The sequence below is a fragment of the Arachis hypogaea genome, chromosome 16, assembly GCF_003086295.3.
Source record: "Arachis hypogaea cultivar Tifrunner chromosome 16, arahy.Tifrunner.gnm2.J5K5, whole genome shotgun sequence".
Taxonomy (NCBI): domain Eukaryota; kingdom Viridiplantae; phylum Streptophyta; class Magnoliopsida; order Fabales; family Fabaceae; genus Arachis; species Arachis hypogaea.
The window spans coordinates 116,535,207-116,546,695 of NC_092051.1; the positions used below are offsets into that span (position 1 = coordinate 116,535,207).

Here is an 11,489-nt window from a genome sequence, read left to right on the forward strand (position 1 = left end):
CTTTACATTTAAATAATCTGGCAATACAAAGAAAGCAGTCATTACTACTGGACTGGTAATCCCTTTGTATGGAAATATGAGTCAGTTTCACTTTTTTGATACATTGAAAATCAAATTATCTCCATACAATTGGATTATATAGATAAATTGATTTTTCAATATACAAAAAAAGTTAAAACAATAGTTATTTTTAAATGTGAGTAGTACATAACATTCACCAAGTTCTTCCAAAATTGTTAAAACAAAAAAAAAAAAAAATCAATGGAATCAACAATCACATGATAAATTATTAAATTATCAAGTCAAAAGCATCCTGGTTGCTTAGGATTAGGAACATAACAAGAACACATGTATTATCACTGCTCCACCTTACTAGTTTGATACATTTTAAACCAGAAAAAAAAAATTAAAAACAAATCATTGAATTTCTTAATCACCATGGCACTAGAGACAAATCTGTGATTCGTTTAGAAAACTAGGTAACAAGACAAAGAACTTACATCATCCTTAAAACTAAAACCTTTAACACCTAATGGAATTATACTAGGAAGCAGGATGCACTTTTGATTGAAATACTCCTTCCTTCAATGAAAAATAATTTATAAATTAAGCATCAGTGAGTGATTCTAAATGAAAAGAGATATGCATGCGGAAGTTTTGTTTGCGTTGATAGTCTCAAGCTTGCACTATGTTCCCAAACTTAAGGCCACATCCAATACTCCTGCTACAACCTTTTCTGCTCCATATTCTCATCTAACTGGGATACTGCCCGAGTGTTGTTGAGACAGGGAGATAAATTTCTTCAACCGGTTTGCCTCGCTGTCGAGTAATATCTCTTTTGACGGGGGTGTTTGTGAGTTGAGTTTTTGCAGCAAAAGGAAGTGAATGGAAAGGTTTGACGATCAAATAGACTCTCAATTACTCTTCAAACCCTTCTCATCCCTTCCTTTCCCTTCTAAAATCTCACCTCGGATTCACACCCTTTGCGAATAACACAGCTTACAGAAAACAGTGAATATATATTAATCCCATGTTCTAGAAACCCAACAAATTTGGATATCTATATATCACCAACACAACACTATCATAGAGGGGCATGCTTCCAAGCTCTTTGATCACTTGCAAACTCGAGGGTTAACCCAAAATCATGAATTCTAAAGCTAAACCCGAAACCCTAAACTTGTAATATAAAAGAGAAGATAAATTACCTATGTGGAAGTAGAAGTTGAATTTTGGGGATTATTAAGGGAGCTGTAAATTTTGGAGAGGCGACCAGTTGGAGGCTTGGATCTAACAGTTTTCTTCTTAAGGCCGAAGATTTCTTGCACCAGTGGCACATGAACCAGCACTAGTTTCCATGCCACAAACCACCCTGTTATTGATTATAATACGCAAATCAGAATCCTTTTTCGTTTTCAATGGAAAGGGTGCGAGTGTTTTAAAGACTTACCGAGTGCGATTATGGAGACAACGAAGGCTATGGCTAGCACGGGTCGAACAAGGAGGACGATGATCGAGTCCCAGACAGACAGCGATGGCGAAGATGACAAAGATTCCATGGAAACCGATGCTGAAACTTCAACTCAACTCAACCAAACTCCTCCACCTGTGTTTTGTCTTTTTAAGTGAATACTGAATACTCAACCCGGTCCAGTTACTTCAAAGCTCGGAATAAAAAAAAAAAAAGTTTTTGGTCTTTCGATATTTAATTTTATGAAATTTATTAGTTTTTTTTTTGTCAATATTTTGCTGTTTGAAAAGCTTTGAAAGTAGTTTTTTTGAGTTTTTGATTTATGAAAAATAATAGTATTAATGTTTGGTGCAATTTTTGTAATTAAATTATAATTTTTTAAGAAATTATTTAGGAGCTTATAGAGAAATTAAAAAAATAACTTCTCTCATAATACTATTACTTTTTATCACATTTCTTTTAAAATAAGCACTTTTAAAACTAAAAATTCAAATACAAAATAAGTTATTTATAAATTATTTTTAATATAATTATTTATTATTTAAACTATTTTTTCAAAAAAAAAAACTTAATTAAACTGTTTATCCAATTCCAAACTGGACTTTATACGATATGTTAATTATTAATATATCTTTCATTTAATTTTTATAAGTAAAAATAATTTAAAAATTATTAATATTTTTTAGTTTTATACAATAAATTTAATTAATGTATTTAAAAAATAATAAAAAATAAAAATAAAAACTAAACTGTCTTGACAATTATCATTAAAAGACAACGAGATTTCTAACAAAAAAGAATTTGTTAATCCTAGTTGGTTCTTAGGGTTGAAAAAAATAAAGAGAGGGTTGAAATTTATTAAAAGGGGTATTGAGATTAGGGTTAGAAAAATGATAATTTGGGGTTTTTAGGTATTGAGATTAGGGTTTTCAGGCAATGGAGGTATTTGAGATTTGGGAAAGAAGAAAGGAAGGGTTGAAGATAATGGTGGGGGTAATTCTGGAATTTTATTAAAAAGTCAACATAAATTTAGGATTTGGCTACTTTTGTCGTACGGAATCCATCTTTGATGGATACAACGTTAGTTTCCTTCTTTAATGGGTACTTTTGTCAGCGTTCGTAAAGTTCATGGGTACAAATGGTTATTTTTCCTTAGTTTCTTTTAAGATCATCTTATCCATTTACTCTTTTGCTTACTCTACAGTTTTTTTTTGTTTGATTCAGGTTTCGGACTTTACATTGGTTGAGCCACTTGTGAAAATCGATACTCTGTCTTTCTATTTCTACCGGTTCAGATTGCTAAAGTCCATTTTCATTTTATGGATAAAAGTAAGAGTAAACGATTGAATTCATCGTTGAAAGATCACTCGTCTTTTAAATTGCTCATCGAAAGATTTTTTTTAATTAAATTCGTCTTTTAAAAATTTTAAGTTGGTCACATTAGTCCTATTTATACTCTGGCTCACTAGAAGAATCAAGTCTAAAATGATTAAAAGTCCAATCAACGATCCACAGGGAAGGAATCCAGATCCTCACTGCGACCTACCTAACCTCACAAAGGTCGGCCATAGTGACATGGGTTTAGTCCGACTTATCTTAATAAATAACTAATTCCTACAATCTCTTGTAGTAATCTAAAAAAAAAATCACTACAACATTTTGGGTCTATGGTCACGGTTTTTCAGCGTGACAAAAAAAAAAAGCTATGGTCACGGTTTTTTTGGAAAGGGTGACCATAGAGTATCTATGGTCACGGTTTTTTAAAAAAGGGTGGCCTAAAAGGGTCTATGGTCACGGTTTTGAGGGGTGACCTAAAGGGGTCTATGGTCACGATTTTTTAAAAAAGGGTAACCTAAAAGGGTCTATGGTCACGGTTTTGGAGTGTGACCTAAAGGGGTCTATGGTCACGGTTTTGGGGGTGGCCTAAAAGGGTCTATGGTCACGGTTTTGGGGGTGACCTAAAAGGGTCTATGGTCACGATTTTTTACAGTGACCAAAAAAGGTCTATGGTCACGGTTTTTAAAAAAAGAGTGACCTAAAAGGGTCTATGGTCATGGTTTTGGGGGTGACCTAAAGGGGTCTATGGTCACGGTTTTGAGGGTGGCCTAAAAGGGTCTATGGTCACGGTTTTGGGGGTGACCTAAAGGTGTCTATGGTCACGGTTTTTTACAGTGACCTAAAAGGATCTATGATCACGGTTTTTCGGAAGGGTGACCTAAAAGGGTCTATGGTCATGGTTTTGGGGGGTGACCTAAAGGGGTCTATGGTCACAGTTTTGGGGGGTGACCTAAAAAAGTCTATAGTCACGGTTTTAGGAGGTGACCTAAAGGGGTCTATGGTACGATTTTTTATATATTTTTATAATTTTAAATATTTTATATATTTGAAATTTAAAAATTTTAATAATTAAAATTTAATAAAAATTTTATGTGATTTACCTTAAAATATTAAAATTTTAAATCTAATTTTATAAATAGAAAATTAAGTTAAATATTATTAATTTTAAATTAAAAAATATTTAAACTTAATAATTATTAAGTTTTGTACTTTTTAAAAAAAAAAAGAAAAAAAATCAAACATCAAAAACCCTAAAACTAAATTATTTATAATTTATTTTATTTATTTTATAATATATTTTCAGAGATTTTTATATTAATTGAATATCTTTTTATTAGTGATTTAAAATTTTAATAATTAAAAAATAATAAATATTTTATCTGTTTTAATTTAAATAATTAAATTTTAAAATTTTATTTTATAATTTAAAAAAAATTAATTTAATTATTTTTAATTATTGAATTAAAATATTTATTTAAAAATAAATTTATAAATTAATAATTAATATAATATTTTTATAAATATTAGTGTTGGACTAAAATTAATTTTTAATTTACCCTACTCCTCCTAAATTTTATTAAAATTACCTCAATACTCAATAGTGTCAATCCTAACCCTAATTTTAAAACACACATAAAATCCTAATCTCCACTGCCACTTACCACCGCCACATCGCTTCCCCTTTCTTCTAACATACCAACACACAGCAACAGAAATTAGAAGTAAGAAAGAAAAGGGAGAGATCGATCCTAGAGTGAGGCTGCGATGGGGAAGAGAGAAGAGAGGAGGGGGAACTGCTGCCGCACCGCCACCGCGTCTTGATGCCGTCGTCGTCTTCTCGGTGGAGCCGTGCGCGAGAGAGGAAGGTCGAAAGAGAGATAGTGATTCGAGAGAGAAGAGGAAGCAGCGCTGTCACCCAGCCGCCTTGCCTCCTTACTGCAGCCGAGTCACCCATTCCCGTCGCTGTTCCGGCGCCGTGTAGCCATCGCCGCCATCATCACGAGCTGCACATCATCGCCATTAGATCCACGTCGCGTCGCCGTGGCCGGAGCTTCTGCCGCCGCCGAGGAAGCTCGCGAAGGGAGAGAAGGAACTGCGAGCTAGAGGAGCCGTTGTCGTTGCCGTTGTTGCCCCGCCGCTGCCACCGTGACCGCGGGTGGAGTCCGCCGTCGAGCTGTGTGCCGCTGATGGTGGTGAACCAAACGTTGCCCTTGATGCTGGAGAAGAACACCGGAGTTGCTGTTCTTGTTCCGATTCTTCCATTTTTGAAACTGTAACCCTCTCATCCTTGTTCTGCTTCAAACTTGTTCCTCTGCCATGTTCTTGTTCTAATCATAGTCACATATATTCTTATTTTAGTTCCGCCACTTTGCTTCTAAATTTCTGTTACAACTAGTATTGGTGTCGATGCTGTTTTGGGACTGTTGTAGCTGTTGATAGTTCTGTGTGAGGTTACTGCTGCTGCGAGATAGGGAAAAAAGGAATTTGTCGCAGTTATAGATTTCTTCGAGTTTCGGTTAATTAAGGTAGGGGATTTATTTTAAAATTAACTGTTTAAATTCATGAATGCCCATGAAGTTTAGTGAGTAACTGCAAATAATTTGTGAATGTTTTGTGTGATTAATCGATAAAAATTAACTTGGTTTTGTTGTTATGAGTGATTAATTGGCGGAATTAAGCTTTGTTTGAGGTTGTAAAAAAATGTGATTGGTGTGGTATTGAGACTGATTTTGACTTGAGGTTGTGATTTGTGAATAATGATTTAATTGTTTGAAAGTGATTAATTACTCGAATTCTTGGTTATGCTGACTTCTTGATTTAGTTGTGGAATTGAGATTTATTTGGATATTGTTGAAAACTTGTTTGAGAATCATTGGTTACTGGATATGTTAATTTAATTTGACTGGATAATATTGTGTTGAGTGTTGAATTGATTTAGGCTTGTGCTGGGTCTGGAATTATTGTAATGATGGTTTGATTGTGACTGTTTTCTGAATAGAGAATGAGTGCTTGTTGTAAATTTTGGTTATATTATCAATAAATTTGGTCACTAAATTGAATGGGTTGAGAACCTTGCTGTTCTGATTGTTGTTGAGAAGAAGTTTAGTGAATTGTGGAGATTAAGGTTGATGAACCAAAAACAGATTAAGTCTGGATTTCTAAACTGATTTCTTAAAATTGATTTCTTAACTGAAACAATAATTTTGAGGGTTTATAAATAATTTAAAATTACTAAAATTATATGGCTATAACATATGTTGATTATTAAGAATTCTGTTGATTTGGTAAAACAATATTTTATTTTAATCGAATTGAAACTGTTAAAAATATTTTTGCTTATTCAAGTTTCTATTATCATGTGTGTGTGTTTGTTGTTAAAACTGTTAATCTTCTTCTCAATTCTCATCCACCACCACTGAAAGTTTAGATTTATCAGATTTACACTCACATTTGTCATACCCAGAAAGCATTCTCTGTTTTTGATATAAAAAGTGTACTTTTTTGAGAACTGGGTAGATTTGGGTTCTTTGTTTTGTGTGTTACCATAGTCAAAGATCTGAGCTTTTTGGGTTTGGTCTCTGTGTGTAAAAGGGGTGACTCATGTTAAGGGATTTCAGAGATCTGGGATTTGTGGTTTTGACCTTGTGAATCTGAGTCCGTACAAATAGGTAAGAGTTAGAAAGACTATGTTCGAGTGCTTGTATTACTTAGAATGCTTATGCTTATGTAATAATATCTACTAACACAAGTTGGTTTATGATGTAAGTGCTGAATATTCTGTTTCCTTTTTTCACCTAATTGTGTTGTTGTAAGGCATTATGATGCTTGCTCACATTGCTTTTTAGTTAAATGGTATCCTTCAATTAAGCTTCTAGGGTCTGATATTATGCATGATGTTACCTATTAATTAACGAAAAAATTGAATGTTGATGCGATTTGTTTAATGTTTCTTTCTTATCCAAATTTTGTTTGTTTGTTTTGTTACATATATTGTAGGCATCAAGGCTTTTTCTAAGAAATGGGTTCTGATCTGAAAGTTGAAATGTCCAAGGAAACTCCTATTTTTGTTGTTATTGGTTTAATTAGTTTTAATTTAGGTCTTTTGTGAAATTGTAGCAGTATAGCACTAATGCTGTCCGTTCCTTTCTTCTAATCAGTTTTTATGTATAACTGAAATTGCTCTAAGTTATTCTTAGTAATTTATGTGTGTCAAAATAGGTAAAAGTTAATGTTGCATTCTTTTAGAATTAAATTGAATAATTAATATATAGTTCAACACAAAGTTATCATCATCGAATTATTATATTTTATTGAAATCATATTAAACAACAAGGACTGCTATATAGAATTTGGTTGTGTTAGTGTTAATTATTTAAAGTACAACTAAGAGAAGAAAAATTAAAGTCTTCATGCAGACTTTCTTTTTCATTTTTCTGTTGGGATAATTTAATTACTTTCATACAATTGGGTTCTAAGTTCTTGTATCTTGATGGAGATAAACTATGTAGGGAATGCTTTTTTCTTTTATCTTTTTCTTTTCGTTTCTTTTAGGATTAGTATTTGTTAATTGATTATTTTGTTTTCCTACTCTCGAATGTTCTTTACCTTCTCTTGAAATTTGTTTTGGCTTTGTTTTGTGTACAGGATAATTTTTTCATACTGGTAAAGACAACAGGAGTTGACTAGTTTCTGCGGCACCGTTTATAACAACTTCGAATATTCTTTACTTTTTAATAAGAGACTTTATCCGATATTACATGTAATGGATAAATTGCACCTTATTTTGATTAGTGTTGTAATGGCTATTTATTTTTTAATAAAATTTTTATGATTTAGATTTATTGAATTTCTCATTCTTAGATTTATTTTGTGATTATCATCATTTTGGAATGTGATTATGTTTTAAAAAAAAATTAGATTTCATAAAACAGGCTATGGTCACCATTTAAAAATAGGGTGACCATAGATAAGCTATGGTCACGGCGAAAAACCGTGAGTGGGGTGACCATAGAAGCTATGGTCATGGCGAAAAACCGTGACCATAGATAAGGCTATGGTCACGGTTTAAGGAGGGGTGACCATAGGGGCAATGGTCACGGTGAAAACCGTGACCATAGCTAAGGCTATGGTCACGGTTTTAGATGGGGTGACCATAGAGGCTATGGTCACGGCCAAAACCGTGACCATAGATAAGGCTATGGTCACGGTTTTAGAGAGGGGTGACCATAGATAAGGCTATGGTCACGGTTTTAAGGAGGGGTGACTATAGAGGCTATGGTCACGGTCAAAACTGTGACCATAGATAAGGCTATGGTCACGGTTTTTACGGGTGACCATATATTAACCTATGGTCACGGTGAAAAAACGTGGCCTAAAGTATCAGATTTTGAAAATTGAAACCGTAACCATAGAAACCGTGACTATAGATAAAAAGACTGTGACCATAGACCTATGGCCACGAGAGAATAGGCCACGGTAAAAAACCGTGACCATAGCTAGTAAAAAGGATGACCATAGATCTATGGTCATCCTTTTTACTAGCTATGGTCACGGTTTTTTACCGTGACCATAGACCTTTTTTTTTGTAGTGAATCTCAACAAACTCTCCAACAAAAAGAAGTAACTACCTACCACTAAAGTGGAACTACTTCATAAGTGATTATATAATTTATTTTATTATATTATATAATTTATTTATAAAAAATTAATATATATCATTGATTGTTGAGAAAAACGGTTAAAGAAGTAATATAAAGACAAAAGCAATAAATTTAATAATTTTTAAAAGATTAATTTGATTGATAAAATATTTTAAAAACGAATTTAAAAAATAATTTATTTTTTAAGGACTAATTTGACTATTAATTCTATAGTTTATAAAAATTTATATTTTAAAAAATTTTAAATATACCAAAAAGACCAATTTTCTAATTATCGTTAATTTCAATTAGTATATATTATATATATTTTTTATAATTTAAATTAACAGTTAAAATAAATAATTGAAATACACTTAAAACCCTTCCAATACTTTATCCGCAAAGAAAACGGCACATCCAACTTTTTCATTGTTGAATAGTTGCTTATAATATTTTAAATTTGTATGTTAATATAATCACTTGCGTGAATGATATTGGCGTACTACGCCAATACTATGGGGGTACCACACAATAATAGAGCAAGGATGCATAAATTAATTAATTAAGGAGTAAATAGCCATTTCTGACCATGAAAGATTCGGTCGCTGACAAAACCGACCACAAAAAATTAAAACTAAAATTATACCCATCTAAGATATATTTTGTTCGACAAAAATTACCAATCTTTAAATTTTGGTTTATAATTTCGTAAATGCCCCTCACCTTTCATCTTCTTTCATCTTCCTACCCAATTCCTAACCCTAACAATACAAGCGCCGCTCCCTTCTTCTCCTCTGCCTCTATCTCTACCCTCCACCTGCCCCCCTTCTCTGCCGTCACAACCCCCTTCCACTACTACCATTCCCTCCCTTCCCCTCCATCCCTCATCACCAGCTCCTCATTTATTTGAACGCATCATCATCAAACAATAATGGCACAAAGAGTATAATATATAAAGAGTTATACAAGTACACAAATAATTGAAAGTCACGCACTTCCTGTATAGCCATATAGCTCAGTTTCCAGCTTCACCTAACCATTTTTCTATTAATGGAGTTCTTCACCAAGGCAAAAGCCGTTAAGCTCCGCAGCCACCACGAAAAGTACCTGGTGGCGGACCGGGACCTCGAGAAAGTCCACCAGAGCCGAAAAGGAGACACAAAGCCAAATGGATCGTTGAAGTCGTGAACGATGACGACATCAATGGCAGTGGCGGCAGCCACCGCATGAGGCTAAGGAGCTGCCATGGGAGGTATCTTGCTGCTACAAAAATTTCTTTTTCTCCTTGGGATGACCAAAAACAAGGTGGTCTAGTAAAGTTTGACAACAACCTTAGTTGGAAGTTCGAGTGGAAACCGGTTCGAGACAGTTTTCAGGTCAGGCTCCGGAGCTGGTGCGGGAAGTTGCTTAGAGGGAACGGTGCAACTCTTTCATGGAGGAACACCGTCACTGATTCTCCATCTTTAACTCATTCATGGTCATCTTTTTTTTTCCCGATATTGTCTTCGTGATCTTCTTGAGAATTATGAGGAGGGACTTAACTAGGTATAAAGAACTGGACAAAGAGGCTCAAGCTCAAATGAACGAGGAGTTGGTGATAGGGGATGAAGAAATAGGGAGGGTGAGGGGGAATGAAGGGGATGGTGGTGGTGGAAGGGGGTTGTGGTGGCGGAGAAGGGTGGAGGGTGGAGGGTAGAGGTTAAAGGAAAAGGAGGGAGCGGAGATTTTTTTGTTAGGGTTAGGAATTGGGTAGGAAGATGAAAGAAGATAAGGTGAGGGGTATTTACGGAATTATAAACAAAAATTTAAAGATTGGTCATTTTTGTCGAACAAAATATATCTTACATGGGTATAATTTTAGTTTTAATTTTGTATGGTCAGTTTTGTCAGCGTTCGAATCTTTCATGGTTAGAAATGGCTATTTACTCTTAATTAAGAATGTAATGAAACCAATCAATGAATTTTATAAAAGAAACATGCATGGCGTGAATTACATTAAAGGAGCCACTGACATCAAGATGTAAAAAAGATCCTTTTTTTAACGTTTTTTAATAATTAAAATTTAATATATATAATTAATTAAATTATACTATTTTTATTAAAATTAGATCGATTAAATTAATTTAACAAAAAAATTAATAAATTAAATTTTAAATCAGTCTAAATTAATATTTTTTTATAAAAAATAATTACAATATCCTTATTATAAAAAATAACGAAAATACTCTTATTATATATATATATATATATATATATATATATATATATATATATATATATATTTTGAAAATTTTAAATTACGACGATAGAAAAGTAAAGGACTAGAATTTAAAATTTTTAAAATTAATATATATATAGTAGGAATATTTTAGTTATTTTTATAATAAAGATATTCTAGTTATTTTTTATAAAAAAAATAATATTCATTTAGACCAGTTCAAGATTTAATTCACTATTTTTTCAGTCAAATTAATTTGTCTGGTCTAATTTTGATTAAAATAACACGGTTTAATCGATTATATATGTTAAATTTTAATTATTAAAAAACATCTTTAAAAAAAGACGTTTTAAACGTCTTTATCTGAGTGACTCCCATTAATGATGCATATAATGAAGCAAGGAAGCCAGCATGCAATGAAGCCAAATGGAGCTAGCTTAGTACGTTAGGACACTTCACGTAGAGCGTGAAGTTGAAGGAGAATGCCTTAGCATACAACATGTTCAATGTCACGTTGTACGTGAAAGAAAAATTGCTCCCTGAAACTGTATCCAGAATTACATGAAGTTCTGGCGCATAACGTGATATAATTCACGTTATGTGCGTGTAAAATTGACCCCTGGGAGTTAAGATGAACGTCACGTAGTACTTGGGGTGTGTGGCATAGTACGTGAAAGCATAAAAGTTCCCTGGGCGTAGCTTTTGCTCCCTGCGTTATACATGAGAAATCTCACGTAGTACGCGAACTGCTACTCGCGCGTACGTGTACGTTATGCATACGCACAACGCCAAAATTTTCACCAACATGTGTATGCATACAGGA

General features: G+C 33.2%; 1 long non-coding RNA gene across 1 annotated transcript; it reads left to right on the top strand.

Annotated features, from left to right (window-relative positions):
* Positions 1–4,363: 4,363 nt before the first annotated feature.
* LOC112754716 (uncharacterized) lies at positions 4,364–7,650 on the top strand. The gene is made up of 3 exons (XR_003178677.3): positions 4,364–5,081; positions 5,168–5,334; positions 7,454–7,650. It is a non-coding gene; the product is annotated as an uncharacterized lncRNA (long non-coding RNA).
* The last annotated feature ends 3,839 nt before the right edge of the window (positions 7,651–11,489 follow it).